General features: G+C 45.6%; 1 protein-coding gene across 1 annotated transcript in view; it reads left to right on the top strand.

Moving 5' to 3' along the window:
* The window catches only part of EMB3113 (Ribosomal protein S5 family protein), a 46335-nt gene that overhangs the window by 31232 nt on the left and 967 nt on the right, over window positions 1-14136 (top strand). The gene's annotated exons all lie outside the window — the stretch shown is intronic.

The raw sequence follows: 14136 nt of genomic DNA, 5'->3' as shown, positions 1-14136 counted from the left end.
TTTTTGGCAGAACGGTTTTTAAAAAAAAATGAAAAAAAAAATTTGAAAAAAAAAAAAAACGGCCGCGATCTCTACGCGAGTAGCTATTCGTGCTTGTGGCTAGGAGCTATAAAAGTATCACATGCCCTCACTCATAGGGAAGACCAATCTTTGCAAGGAGGAGATGCTGCTGCAGATTTCAGCCGTAAAGAAGATGTTGCCGATGATGCCCATGGCTGCCCCAAGTGTACCAGATGTCGTCAAGACCCAATGCGCGAGTTCCCTCGCGAAGAAGTGCCTACGGAGCGTGTTTCCATCGCGACAAGCTGCTGTTTTTCTCTGTTTTCAGCCCATAAACGTCTTAGACGGGGCTGATTTACGAGAAGGAACCCGAGAACACACCTCTTTTGTGTGTAGGATTAGAAGAGAGGATTTTCTATGCAGAGATCTGTTCCGGGGAATTGCTTTTTCGAGAACCGAGTTGCGTTTCGAGCGTCGAGACTTTGAAGGTAACGATTTTCATGTTATGATCTCTGAGTATCTGATTGCAGGTGTACTTCCTCTTCGTGAGGGAGTAGGAGCAGAGGAAGGCATGAGCCTCTGTAGGAGAAAGCGCTCTGAGGAACTAGAGCTAGATCAGCCCAAGGGTTTCGTACCCAAGTTTGGGAAGCAGATCCACGGATTGAAGAGAGGTAGACTCTCGAGATGTGATCCGGAAGTTGAAATTCCCAAGGAAAGGACTTCGTGTCCAAGAAAGCGGAGTTATTCTGCAGGAACAGGACTCTGGAAACAGAGTCGGAAAAGAGTTGCAGGGATGCCATGCCCTGAGTTTGGAAGGTGTGATCCAGAGGCGAGAACCTTGGTTCTCAAGGATTTGGAATAAGGAACGGAAGTTCCTCGGAATAGGGTTTTGCCCTAGGAATCGGAAGTCGAGGCTTCCGGGAACCATCAAGTCTTATTCTAGAACGAATGTGGTAATACGTTTGGTTCAAGTGCTTGTATAGACTTCTCCTCAGTAATAAAGATACTATTACGGGGGGGGGGACCAACCCATCTTTTGGTCCCCAGTTCTGTGTCGATCTTCTCACTCTCTCTCTCTCTCTCTCTCTCTCTCTCTATTTCTCTCTATATCCTTTGGCTTCGGTACTAAGTGATAAAGTCTATTTATCCGAATGTATTTTATATTGTTATGCGCTCTCGTTTGTGACAAATGCACTGATTGTGGAAGGTGTGCAACAAGAGCAATGCTAGCGGGTGTTGAAAAAAGTTATCGTGCTTGGCATTGTCTTGGTCGATATGTATGAGAAGCGAGGGCTCAAGGGCCTCTCTGCAAATGGAATCACCTAAGCATGCATCTTGAAAGATGTGGCTCTATGCAAGATGCTGATATGGGCACAAGAATTCACAACTATATTGGTAGTCAAAGGCTCTTGAAAAGAGATGTCATATGTACGCGAAGCGAGGTCCTCTCTCCAGATGCAATCACCTACGCATGCATCTTGAAGGCATGTGGCTCTACACAAGATGCTGATATTGGCACAAAAATTCACAATTATACTGTTAGTCGGAGGCTCTTGAAAAGAGATGATGTGCTTGGCATTGCCTTGGTTGATATGTATGCGAAGCGAGGGCCTCTCTCCAGCTGCAATCACCTACACATGCATCTTGAAGGCATGTGGCTCTACGCAAGATGCTGATATGGGCACAAAATTCACAATTATATTGCTAGTCAGAGGCTATTGAAAAAAGATGTCGTGCTTGGCACTGTCTTCGTCAAAATGTGGTGCGCTTGAGAAAGCACAAAAAGTGCTTGATGAGCTTGTTGTCTGCCAACACTGATTGCGGGATGTGCACAAGAAGGGCAGCTCAAGAGGCTGTTGAGAAAAGATGTCATGCTTGGGATTGTGTTAGTCAAGATGTATGCCAAATGTGGTGCACTTGAGAGAAAGCACAAAAAGTGCTTGAGGAGCTTCCTATCCAGAATGTTGTCTCTTGGAATGCACTGATTGTAGGATGTGTGCAAGAGCAGCAGCTCCAAAAATCTCTAGGCTATTTTTAAGGGATGCAAAGTATGGGAATGCACTGGTCGCAGGATATGCACAATAGGAGCAGGGCCAGAAAGGTCGAGAATGTTTTTCGGTTCCTACACAAAGAGTGGACTCTTAGATTCCACTAATTGCAAGATTTGCCATAGGAGAAAACTCTAGTCTATTTCCACCAGGTGCAATCACGTACGCGTGCATTTTGAAGGCATGTGGCTCTACGCAAGATGTTGATATGGGCACAAAAATTCAGGCTGATATTGTTAGTCAGGGGCTGTTGATCAAAAAAGATGTCGTGCTTTGCAATGCCTTGGTCGATATGTATGCTAGATGTGGAGTGCTTGAGAAAGTACAAAAAGTGCTTGAGGAGCTTCTTGCCCAAAATGCCACCTCTTTGAATGCATTGATTGTGGGATGTGCACAACAAGAGAAGGGCCAAAAAGCTCTAGGCTGTTTTCAGCGGATGCAAAGCATTGGAATGCATCGATTGCAGAATGCGCACAACAACAGCATTGCCAAAAAGTTGTAGGTTGTTTTCACCTATACTTGCACCTTGAAGACTTTCACATGGGTATCAGAATTTACAATGAGATTTCTAGTCAGGGCTTGTTGGGGGTACAATGTCATGCTTGGTAGTATTTGATCAATTTGTATACCAAATGTGGTGTCTTCACAATAGCACAAAACCTTCTTGAAGCGCATCCTCCCTAGGATGTCGTCTTTTGCAACAGGTTAAGTGCAGGAGATGTCCAACGTCATTGATGCAAGGAAGTGCATTGGTGATAGACATTCAATCACGTGGTGAGTAAGCATTATCATTTTTGACACTGAGAACGCAGTTAATGGACACACTAAAAATTGCACGATGCCGTGGGAATGGCACGTTTCCTTGTATTATAAAAATTGGGGAGGACTGTGCAAACTCCCCCCATGCAAGTCTCATGCAAGCAGACTTGCATGTTTTCTTTCTTTTTGAAACATAAAAATAGAACAACAAATAATTAATAACATTGACATCTTGTATGATCATGAACGATGAGCTTGAAAAAACTCTCAACACTCCTTGTGGTTTTTGGCGAGGTACCCTTGAGAAGCACTATGATCGGTGTAACAGACTTGGACACTCCAAGTCAAGAATCAACCGCGACAGCACCAAATAACCACTTCAAAACAATTCACAGATCACAATAGATTTGCACTGGCCCGGCGGAGTTCCGTGCCTAGAGATATTGGCCCCAAAGACTGGCGCCCCTTTCGGTATTTCTTTTTATATTAATCAATCATCAAAGTACAAGAGAGCGGTTAGGGTTTCACTCTCAGACTCTGCGTCCAGATGCTCTGAGAAGTGAGGCCCTCACCACTAATTTAAAGGTTACAAGGGATGCCCAAAAGTAGAGCCCCAAAAGCTTTTAAAATCAAAAGCATCAGTTCTCTCTCTCTCTTAGAGAGTCTTTTCTCTTTTTTTTTAAAAAAAAAAGCAAAAGCAAAATTCGCGTCGCTCATCATTTTCCATTTTTTTTTTTAATTTTAATAATTCGTCTCCGCGATTTCCGGAATTTAGGGTTTCTGGCAAAATTTAGGGTTTGCAGGAATTTTAGGGTTTCTGGCAGAGATTAGGGTTTCTGCTGTCCGCCACGTCATCACTTTGTGACATACCCCCCTCTTGAAAGCATTGTAATCGACCGCGATTACTCCTGCAAAACCGACAAAAGCCATAAACCGTCTTAGCAGACACTGACTGTTAGTACCTACGTACTAGGAACGCACATCTAGCACATGTGCAAAATCGACAGTCACATCACACGACATCACAGGACATCACATGACATTCAACATTCATTCGGATCTTAGACCATGATTTATCGGCAATGTAGCTAGCAATCACATCTAGGTCCAATCGGCACCTCATCGATGTCCGATTGACTAACCCCTATTGCAACCATGTCTATTCGAGATCAATCAGACCAAAATGCTACAGTCATTTCGGCTACCAGTTCCTGCACTCACAAGAAGTCAAGAACAAATCAGTATCATAATCAAGAATTCCATTTCATAAAGTCATCCAGCAGAATACTGTCAGCTCTCAGTATCCCTGAAGCTCAAAGAGACATCAGTGACTTTAGTATCAAAATCGAGGCATCTGTTGACAAAGGAGTGGAGTGACTCCCCTCTTGTGCATCCCACTGCACTAGATCTCCGGCCAAGCTGAATTCTTTGTTCCGTTTGGAGTAGACTATGCTAAACCAAAACATCGAGGTAAAGTTTCACAATCCGAGGAGTATCTGCTAGGTCCTCCTCCTCCATCCACTTCGCATCAAATGTAGGAAAGTTCTTGAACTTAACCAAGAACCGCCTTCGGACTTTACCTTTCTTCGTATCATTATGTGCCAAAATCTGTTCAGGAACAAGGATCTCCTCGTTTTCTTCCACTTTGGGTTGCTCATCAGGCTCCCCATCATCAGGCACATCACCCTTAACAAGTTTCAAGAGACTCACATGCAATGCATTGTGAATCCTCCAAGTATCTGGCAGTTTCAATCGGAAGGAGACATCATTTATCTTGTCAGTAATCTGGAAAGGTCCGTAGTATCACATACTAAGCTTTGGAAAAAGCCTCTCCTTTCCCTGTTTCTTTCTTAGGCGTGCCTTCTCAAAAGTAAGAGCACCCAATCATCCTCCTTCAGTTTCCAGACGCGACGATGGCGATCCGCTGCCTTTTTCTGTCGTTCTTGAGACTCCTGCAAAGTCTCGCGAACGTTGGCAAAAGCCGTATCCAAATCTCGCGAATATTCATCCGCTTCAAATTTCTAATCTTTCGTGCTCAGGAAGGATGGAACCTTCGCAGCAGTTTCAACAATCTCACATGGCATCTTCCCCGTCGAAGAGTGTATCGTGTTATTGTAGGCAAATTCCACCAAAGGTAAGTTCTTTTCCCATTGAGTCTTTTGATGCGAGATACAAGACTTCAATAAATCTAAAATCACTGAATTGGCAATCTCAGATTGCGCGTCTGTTTGCAAGTGGAACGATGACGAGAACTGCAACCGCGTGCCAATGTTCTCCCAAATTGCCTTCCAAAACAAACTCATAAATCTGGGGTCTCTGTCGGAGACAATCGTCTCATACGTGCCATGTAATCGGAAAATCATCGTGATCATTCTGTATTCTCGGGAGATAAAAAAAATGAAATCCATTTCAATATTTTCCCAGGGGCGGGTGGGTATGGGTAAGGGCTGTAACAATCCCTGTGCCTTATGCTTGTCAAACTTGACCTTCTGGCATACCAAGCAACTGCGCACAAACTCTTCCACATCCTTCTTCAGTCTCCGCCAAAAGAAATCTCTCTCTACCCCTTTCATGGTGGTAGCAATGCCGCGGTGACCCGTAAAAGGTGGACAGTGGCAATCAGTCATAACCTTTTCCCTCAACGGCTGTGTAACGCACAACATAGTCTTTTTCATCAAGTAGCCTTCCCGAAGGGAGTATCCAGCTATTGTCTCCCCATCCCGTATCCGTGTGAAAATATCTGCAAAATCTGTATCTGTGGCACACTGATCAACCATATCCTCGAAGCTTCTATGATGTATCGCGGAAATAGCCAGAACCAACGGTTTTCGAGACAAAGCATCTGCCACCACATTCTTCTGTCCCTGCACATGGACAATCTGGAAGTGGAACTGTGACAAGATGTTCACCCACCGCATCTGCTTTTCCGAAAGCTGCTTCTGTGACAAGAAGTAGCGCAAACTCTGATGGTCTGTAAAGACAGTAAAATCCGCTCCGAGTAGGTAATGCCGCCACTGAGTAAGAGCGTGGATAACCGCCAAAAGCTCTTTCCCATAGATCTGTGCTGTCATCTGCGGCCTAGAGAACAAACGGCTCTCGTAAGCTATGACATGGCCTTCTTGCATCAAGACCGCACCCAGACTACGACCACAAGCATCACAATATACTTCAAATGACTTCTGCAAGTCCGACAAAGTCAAAATAGGTCCCGTAGTCAATTTCTCTTTCAACGTCTGAAAGGCAGTCACCTTTGGGGGTCCCCACGAAAAAGGTACTCCTTTCTGTGTCAAGATATGCAAAGGGGAAGCAACCTCTACAAACTTTCGTATGAACCGCCTGTAGTACGAACACAGTCCCAAGAAGCTTCTAACTCCATGGACATTCCTCAAATCGGGCCAATCACGGATAGTCTCTATTTTGGCCGGGTCCATTTGCACTCCTGCTGCTGACACAATGTGTCCCAAAAAGTGTATCTCTGGTAGGAAAAAATCACTTTTCTTTGCATTAATCACTAACATGTGATCTCGTAATGCCTGAAAGACTTGAAGCAGATGATCTCTGTGTTCTGCCTCATTCTTGGAGAAAACAATGATGTCGTCAAAGAAAGTGCCAACAAATAGCCTGTACTCTCGAAAAATCCTATCCATCATCCGGTTAAATGTCGCAGGAGCATTGGTTAAGCCAAAAGGCATCACCAAAAACTCAAATAACCCAAAAGTCGTCCGAAAAGCTGTCTTGTAGACATCTCCTTGTGCTATCCTGATCTGATGATATCCACTCTTCAAGTCAATCCTGCTAAAGCACGAGGATCCCTGTAACCTGTCGAGTATATCATCGATCCTAGGAATCGGAAATTTGTTTTTGAAGGTGATTTCATTGAGAGTGCTATAATCGATGCACATTCTCCAAGATCCGTCTTTCTTCAAAACCAACAACACTGGAGAGCAATACGGTGAAGTACTAGGCTGGACAAGACCCTTTTCCAAGAGGTCTTTCAATGAGTTCATAATCTTTTCATTCTGTACTCGGCTCACACGATAAGGTGGCCGATTCGGTGGCGTGCTTCCAGATATGAGATCAATGGTATGATCTTCAAGCCCTCTCAAAAGCAATCGGCATGAGCGTGGAGAAAAAAAAATCTTGGCGTTCTTTTCTTCAGGTCAAAACATATTCAACCTTTATCCATCGTTCAGTTCTCCCAAAAGAATGAGTAAGAAAACTGAAGTTCATCAAGTACAATCTCTAAGCCCTTCATTTATCAAAGTCGCTTTCTCGGCCGGTAGTCAACCACGGGTTAGTTCTTGTGGTACCAAGGGATCCCGAGTAGAATGTCACTCGCGTGCCCCGAACACCCCTGTCATTGCAAACGAAGTTTGCCAATGCTTGGTGTAATGGCAACATCCCATCCGGGTGCCAGTCGAACTACCTCCGCCTGTGGCGTCAGTCTGTCGGGTGTAGTTCCAAATCGAGCCGCCAATTCCAAGTGAAAAGAAGTTGGCCTTGGCTCCTTCAAAAGAGCTTCCTGATCCTTCACTTTGCCCGAAAAAAAAAGCGGCAAAGTTTGTACTTTCATTCATTAGATTCGGTGCAGGTCCCACGCCATGTGGTACCAGTTCTGCTTTTCTATCTGCCTTTTCTGCCACATTCCTCAGCTGCTCTCGAACTCTCAGACGTGTCGTCGTCTTTATCATTCTGTTCTTTCTGTGCCTTATCAGGGCACTTTGCGGAAATATGTCCATGTTCCCCGCATCCAAAGCACTTCCCCTCTCTGATGAAGCGAGCTCTCTCCTCAGGAGTAAGCTTGGGTCGTGCATCCTTTTTTTTCTCTGGGTTGCTCTTTTTCATTCTACTTTCATTCCCAGAAGTCTGTTCGGCTCGTTGTGTCATGGCCTCATCTGTGGGGTAGGTCAGACTGCCAGAGTGAATGGCAAAGCCCCGCTTCGCATGACTCATCAACTCCTGAATAGAAGCTGACTTTTGTTCCAAGCAGTGATCTCGGATCTCTGTAGGTAGACCCAAGGTAAACCGCTCAATCTGTTCTCTGAACGAGATCTTCTTGAATGAAGAGGCGGGTAGAAAAGAGTTCCAGAATCTTTCACAATAAGCATTGATCGTATCTTTCTTAGTCATCCGAAGATGGTTCCAAGCAGCTCATACATCTAGTTCATATTCTTGCGTCAACCAAGAAGAAATAAAAAGCTTTTCAAATTTCAGCCATTTAACTGGCGCACTCTTGTTTAAAAGAAGCGTGGACCACCAAGTGCGAGCATTCCCCTTAGAGTAAGAGGCAGCTCTCCGAATCTTGGAGTGCTCTGAATAGCGTCCTCCCGCGAAAGCGATGTCAAACTGCTGTATAAAAGACACAGCCTTCGAAGCATCCGAGTATCCTGAAAAAGTATCAAACTTGATCAAGTGGCCACCTTCCTTAAACTCTCGGACTTTCTTGCTTTTATCTTCGAGAAAGTCATACTGGTTGGCTTTGTAAAAATTCTTCTTGTTCGCATAAAACTTTCCGTCATCGGAATCTGAGCTGTCTGTAGACGAGTCCTCAGTAGAACTGTCAGTCTCTGGGCGAGATTTAGCCTTCTTTGCCTTTCTCTTGCCCTTTCCAAAGCGTTGCTTCTTGCTTCGCTTTTTACCTTTTCTGTCTTCTTCGCTCGAATCCGAGGAGCTAGAAGAACTGTCAGAAGAAGAAGAAGAAGAACTGGGTAGGTCTTCAAACTTGACGCGCTTCTTCAATTTCTTTGCCTTGTCAAAAGTCGACTGACGATCCAAAATATCCCGGGAAGTCAGTGCCTTTCTTCTGCTTTTTGCCGTGCTTTTTGGCTTTCTTTTGCGTGTCAAAAAGCTGAGCAATCCGTGCATCAACCACGTTCTCCAGTTGCTTCTCCGTATATTTCTTGGAGGCAGAAGGTTTCTTGAGAGCGGGTTTCGGGAGTGGTGTTGTGGTTCTCTGCACTCCATCTGTACCTCTTCCAAAGAGGTCTGGTTCATATATTTTGCCATCTTCGGGTCCTTGGCAAAATTGAGCATCATCTTTGTTGCATCGCCAATCAATTGACGACGCTCCATCTCTCTTTGCTCCGCATGAGTAGGCCGAGGCGGGCCATACTCTCTGTCTGAATCTTCGTTGTGATCCCAGCCCGCATCTCCAGATGCAGAGGGAGTCGACTGATCATTGCCTGAAGCCATAGGTGCCGCGGAAAAAAACTTCGGGGATCAGATTTCCCGTAGAAGAGAAATCGGCCGTGCTCTGATACCACTGTAACAGACTTGGACACTCCAAGTCAAGAATCAACCGCGACAGCACCAAATAACCACTTCAAAACAATTCACAGATCACAATAGATTTGCACTGGCCCGGCGGAGTTCCGTGCCTAGAGATATTGGCCCCAAAGACTGGCGCCCCTTTCGGTATTTCTTTTTATAGTAATCAATCATCAAAGTACAAGAGAGCGGTTAGGGTTTCACTCTCAGACTCTGCTTCCAGATGCTCTGAGAAGTGAGGCCCTCACCACTAATTTAAAGGTTACAAGGGATGCCCAAAAGCAGAGCCCCAAAAGCTTTTAAAATCAAAAGCATAAGTTCTCTCTCTCTTAGAGAGTCTTTTCTCTTTTTTTTTAAAAAAAAAAGCAAAAGCAAAATTCGCGTCGCTCATCATTTTCCAATTTTTTTTTTTAATTTTAATAATTCGCCTCCGCGATTTCCGGAATTTAGGGTTTCTGGCAAAATTTAGGGTTTGCAGGAATTTTAGGGTTTCTGGCAGAGATTAGGGTTTCTGCTGTCCGCCACGTCATCACTTTGTGACAATCGGTATCCAATTTATGCGGAGCTACACCTGTGGACCACGACGATCGATATCCCAAACACTCTCAGGTAGAAAAAACTAAAACGCTTTCATGAAATCTCTCTCTCTCTCTCTCTCTCTCTGTGTGTGTGTGTGGGTTTCAATGCGAACGCAACTAACGAAGCACTCTAGTTTGAATGATGATAGAGTAGTAGTCAAGTACACTCAGCCAACGCATCTGCCACAACCCGTGGAAAACCAGTATTCCATGGATGCGAATACGCTCATGTTCTTAGCCAATCAAGAGTATGGTTAAAGAACATTCTTACTAGGGAAGAACAACCATTGGCTGGATCGTCAGCTATGAAACAAGAAGGTCCATGCTATGAATGTAGAGGTGACCATTGGGCATAAGGTTGTCCAAACAAGGGTCAAGGAATATAATTCTTTGTATTCTGTGATGGTTGTGGGAGAGACCATCTACTCTAACACTGTGCTAAAAATCCAAACTACAAGGGGAAAGCAACAATGAACGTTGTAGGAGTAATGCCTTCTTCAAGCGGATCCGAGGTAGAAGCTGCAATTCCTTTAAAGGTGATGACTCGAGCTCAAGCTCAAGAAGCTGCCAAAAATGCAATCGTTGAGGAGGAACCCACATTACCACCTCGAACAAAAACGAAAACTTATCGGTGAGAACTGCAAGAAAATCATGAAAAACCAAACGAGACAAAATCAAAGCAAAGAGGTTGAAGGAGAAACAACTTTAGAAATAGAACTGCATCAAACAAGAGAACAACCTAGACGAGAACAAGAAAGCAAGAAAAACGCAAAGGGACGTGAAGAGTCAAAGACTGATTCAGGTGGTTCAGTCTTGGAGGACAAAATCTTTGAGCCTTTAGGTGCAATATTGAAGGCCTATGAAGCTAAACTAAAACCAAATCAAACCCAAGAGCATAGATGGCTAACGTATCCTCATCCAGGGTATGAAAAAAAGAGGTTGCAAATGTGTACAGGAGCTCATCCAAGCGGTTTAAGCTCTTCTGGAACCACATGTTCCAGATGCTCCATAGAGGTGCTAATCCGCAAAAGAATCGAGGAAACAGAGAACCAAGGTGTTGCAAACAGAGACCAGGAAGAGCCGGAAGTTGAGGCACCTTTAGATACAAGAGAGGTAGCCAATACCACAGATGGGGTGGCTCACAAGCAATAATGCCAATTCCGGAGGTAGAAGAACCGTGGCCACAATCCTTATGGGAATCAATCAGAAACCAAAAAGATGGTAGTGCGACTTTACAGTCATCACCTATCTCCGAAATAAACATGGATCACGAATTTTTCCCAGGAGATACACAATCTCTACATGGGGATGTCAGGTCTGTCTCATATGAAGAGAGCAAACCACATTCTCTAAAGACTTTGCCATCTTTCATAGGAGAACTAGAAACAAAATTGGAGGTTAGAGTGGTACCTTCTCAGTGGAAAGCCACACCAAAAATGATTGATGTCTTCTCCTATACACGGATGGTCAGGGGGCTCATCGCAATTACCTTGGACGCCATCTCGGGAGTCTCAAACTCTATCTGGTAGTAGCCACGTCCGAGAAGCTGAACATCGAGAATCTTCCCACCTTTGCGAGAAGGCGGGCCTGAAGGAGATCGCGCACTTTCCCTCTGCTGGGTGTGGTGCCGAGATTCTTGCAAATAACAGAGGTGGCCTGGAGACGCACCACCTCTGCCTCTAGACCCGCTTGCTCTGTCGGCAAAAGAGCAAGTCGGATGGTGGGTTCTGCGGGGTCGGGCGAGGGGGCTTCAGTGGAGTCCCTCTGAGGTGGAGCAGAAGCTGCCATTCTGTGTCTGCTGTTGCGAGTTGAACGAGGGGGAGTCTAACGCGTCGAGGCGAGTGAAGCGGGTCTGAGTCGCTGTGAACCAACTCCAAACGAGAAAGAGGAGAGAGCGGGGGAAAAGGGGCAGGTTGAGGGCGAAATTTTCACCGAACTGCACAGTGGGGCGGGGGAGGTTCATTGCATAGCAAACCAGCGGGGGGGGGGGGGGGGGGGGGGGGGGGGAGCGCTGCTCAGCAAGGAACAGCAGGAGGCGGGCTGGGGGACAGCGGGCGCAGGTGCAGGGGCGGCAGCGGGCGACTGTGCAGGAGGCAGCGATGGTGGGAGAGCAGGGAGGCAGCGCGAGCGGGAACTGTGCAGGCAGCGGGCAGAGTGCAGGCACAGTGCGAGGGAGGGGTTGGGGGGGGGGGCAGCAAACGATGGCGAGGGAGGGGAGGGGGGAGGGTGCACAGTAGCAGTGAGTCGTTCCTATAAAAATTGACATTATTAGCGAGCATTTTAAAGGCAAATTGTGAGGTCTTCAGGCATCTTGCTCGACCCAGTCTTTTTGACCTTTACAGGTGACCCTAGGGATCACCTCTCCAACCATCTCAGTACCGGCAGTACAAGTACCAATAGCACCTCAATATCCCTATCGTTTTTCCTAGCAGCAACCACAACCTCAGATCAGCCTCCTACACATTATCAGCAATAGCGTTTTCGGTTTTCAGCCATCATCGACATTGACATAGTAGATCTGTCACAAGACGGGCACCACGTGCCAATAGAAAAGAGCAGACTGAACATGCTTTTAACACTTCAATAACAACTGAACTGAAATAGAGAGAGACGACACGCGACACGGAGTGGCGGAATTCCACCCCAGAGAGTATTGGCCCCAAACCTTGGCGCCCCTTTCGGTATTTCTTTATATTGCATCAACACAATATAAGCTGCTGGTACTCCAGACTCTGCACCTTCTCCAGGAAGCATGCCAGAGAATGAGCCCTAACCTCATATTTAAAGGCCCTTGGCCTAAAAATCAATTACAGTAAAAAGCCTTTAAAGCTCAAAAGCTTTTGGTCCAAAAGCAAAGCCAAAAGTTGCCAACATAAATCACGGAAATCCGTACAGCATGCCACGTCATCAACCAGCGCGAAACGCGGAAAGCTGCCCTTAGGGTTAGGGTTAGGGTTTTTGCAGTTTCAAGGCTTTTGGCAGCAAAATTAGGGTTTGCAGGTTTTAGGGTTAGGGTTTCTAGAAGTAGGATTTCAACAATTAGGGCTTTTGGCAGAAATTAGGGTTAGGGTTTCTGCTATCGGGCAGCCACGTCATCACTTTGTGATAGTTTAGGCCCCTCGGCCACATATGTAAGTTGGCTCCATTCTTTAGGCTTTGACACGTCAGCAGTTTGTTACAAGATAAACCATAGCCTTGTCGCAATCCTAGATCCAAGAGAGATTCCTAGTAGCAACATTTGTGTAATCTAAAGCAAATATCTCTCTAGCAATAGAGAGGCGGGCCCTTGGAGGGGGGTTTGGGACCCCATCCGGTGTTGGTCTTCTTCTCTCTCTATCACTCATGAGTCATGGATCCGTCACACAGTATCATTCTCTCTTCTTTCTAGTCTTTGCACTTCTCTCATGAAGTAAAAGGAACTCTCTCATTTAGTAAAAGGAACCTTGAGCATGCTCTGAGCATACTCATCTTGAGCATTCATCATCAATCACTTCTGTTGCATGTGACATTGGTATCAGAGTTCTTTGGTAGTGTTCGGTATCATCACTCAAGAAAAGAACCTAAAGAACCTCTCTCAGATTTATTCGTTGAAAGAATCGTTGTGCCCCTATAGCGGACTTATTAGCCACTCCCACCCTTAGTGCATCGCTAATCGGGCGCGTTCCCGTCTTCATGGCGCTGTCTTAAGAGCCATGAAGCCATAAAAGAACCACAATTTTTTTTTTTTTGTTTGCTTGAGATTTCATGTAACCCAATACCACTTGGGCATGTCCATGTCTCTAATCTATGTTTTTGAAGAGTGGCATGTAACCCAAAAAAGAAGGGCTCGTTCAACCTCCCCTTGTTCCTCTTTTCCAATCATCGTGAGCGGACCTTGCACATTGTGATAGGCTAATCGATGGTAAGAGAAAAGCCTTCTTCGACGTAGATTGCAAGCATTACCAAGGTACCCCAAGCACCAAGAACCCCATGTACCCAAGTATCCCACGTACTTAGTGCATGGTCATCACCAGAAGCGGGATGGATACTTTGCATGAAGGTGATGAGAGTGGAATTGGAGAAGAAGAAGTCCCTAGATCAGGAGGACCATTTCCAGATGCTCCGCCTCCATCTACGCCATGGATTGCATCACATTCTATGGAGGCTTTGGTATAGTCTGATGGAGATGATGCTACAACAAGAGGCGGGCCACCATGGAAAGGAAACATGAAGCTCAACGTGTAGCTGTTGAAGAAAGGGTGGGTAGCTATGGAACTAGAGCGTGAGCATGCACACGAAGCTCAATGCATATTGGCTGAAGAAAAGAGGACAAGTATGGAGCTAGAGTATTAGGCGCTGCGAGAATAATGCATGCAAGACTTGGTCCTACACGTGTTCTCCTTGAAGAGCGATCCACTCAAGGAGGCCGCCGAGTTATCATGTAGACTAGGTAGAGATGACGATTCTAACAATCTAGTCATCTCGTTTGTGTGGGTTTTTTTTTG

The sequence above is a fragment of the Adiantum capillus-veneris genome, chromosome 5, assembly GCF_014529385.1.
Source record: "Adiantum capillus-veneris isolate H3 chromosome 5, ASM1452938v2, whole genome shotgun sequence".
In the NCBI taxonomy this organism is placed as follows: domain Eukaryota; kingdom Viridiplantae; phylum Streptophyta; class Polypodiopsida; order Polypodiales; family Pteridaceae; genus Adiantum; species Adiantum capillus-veneris.
The sequence above is the reverse complement of the archived record's forward strand: the minus strand, read 5'-3'. Positions and strand labels throughout refer to the sequence as shown.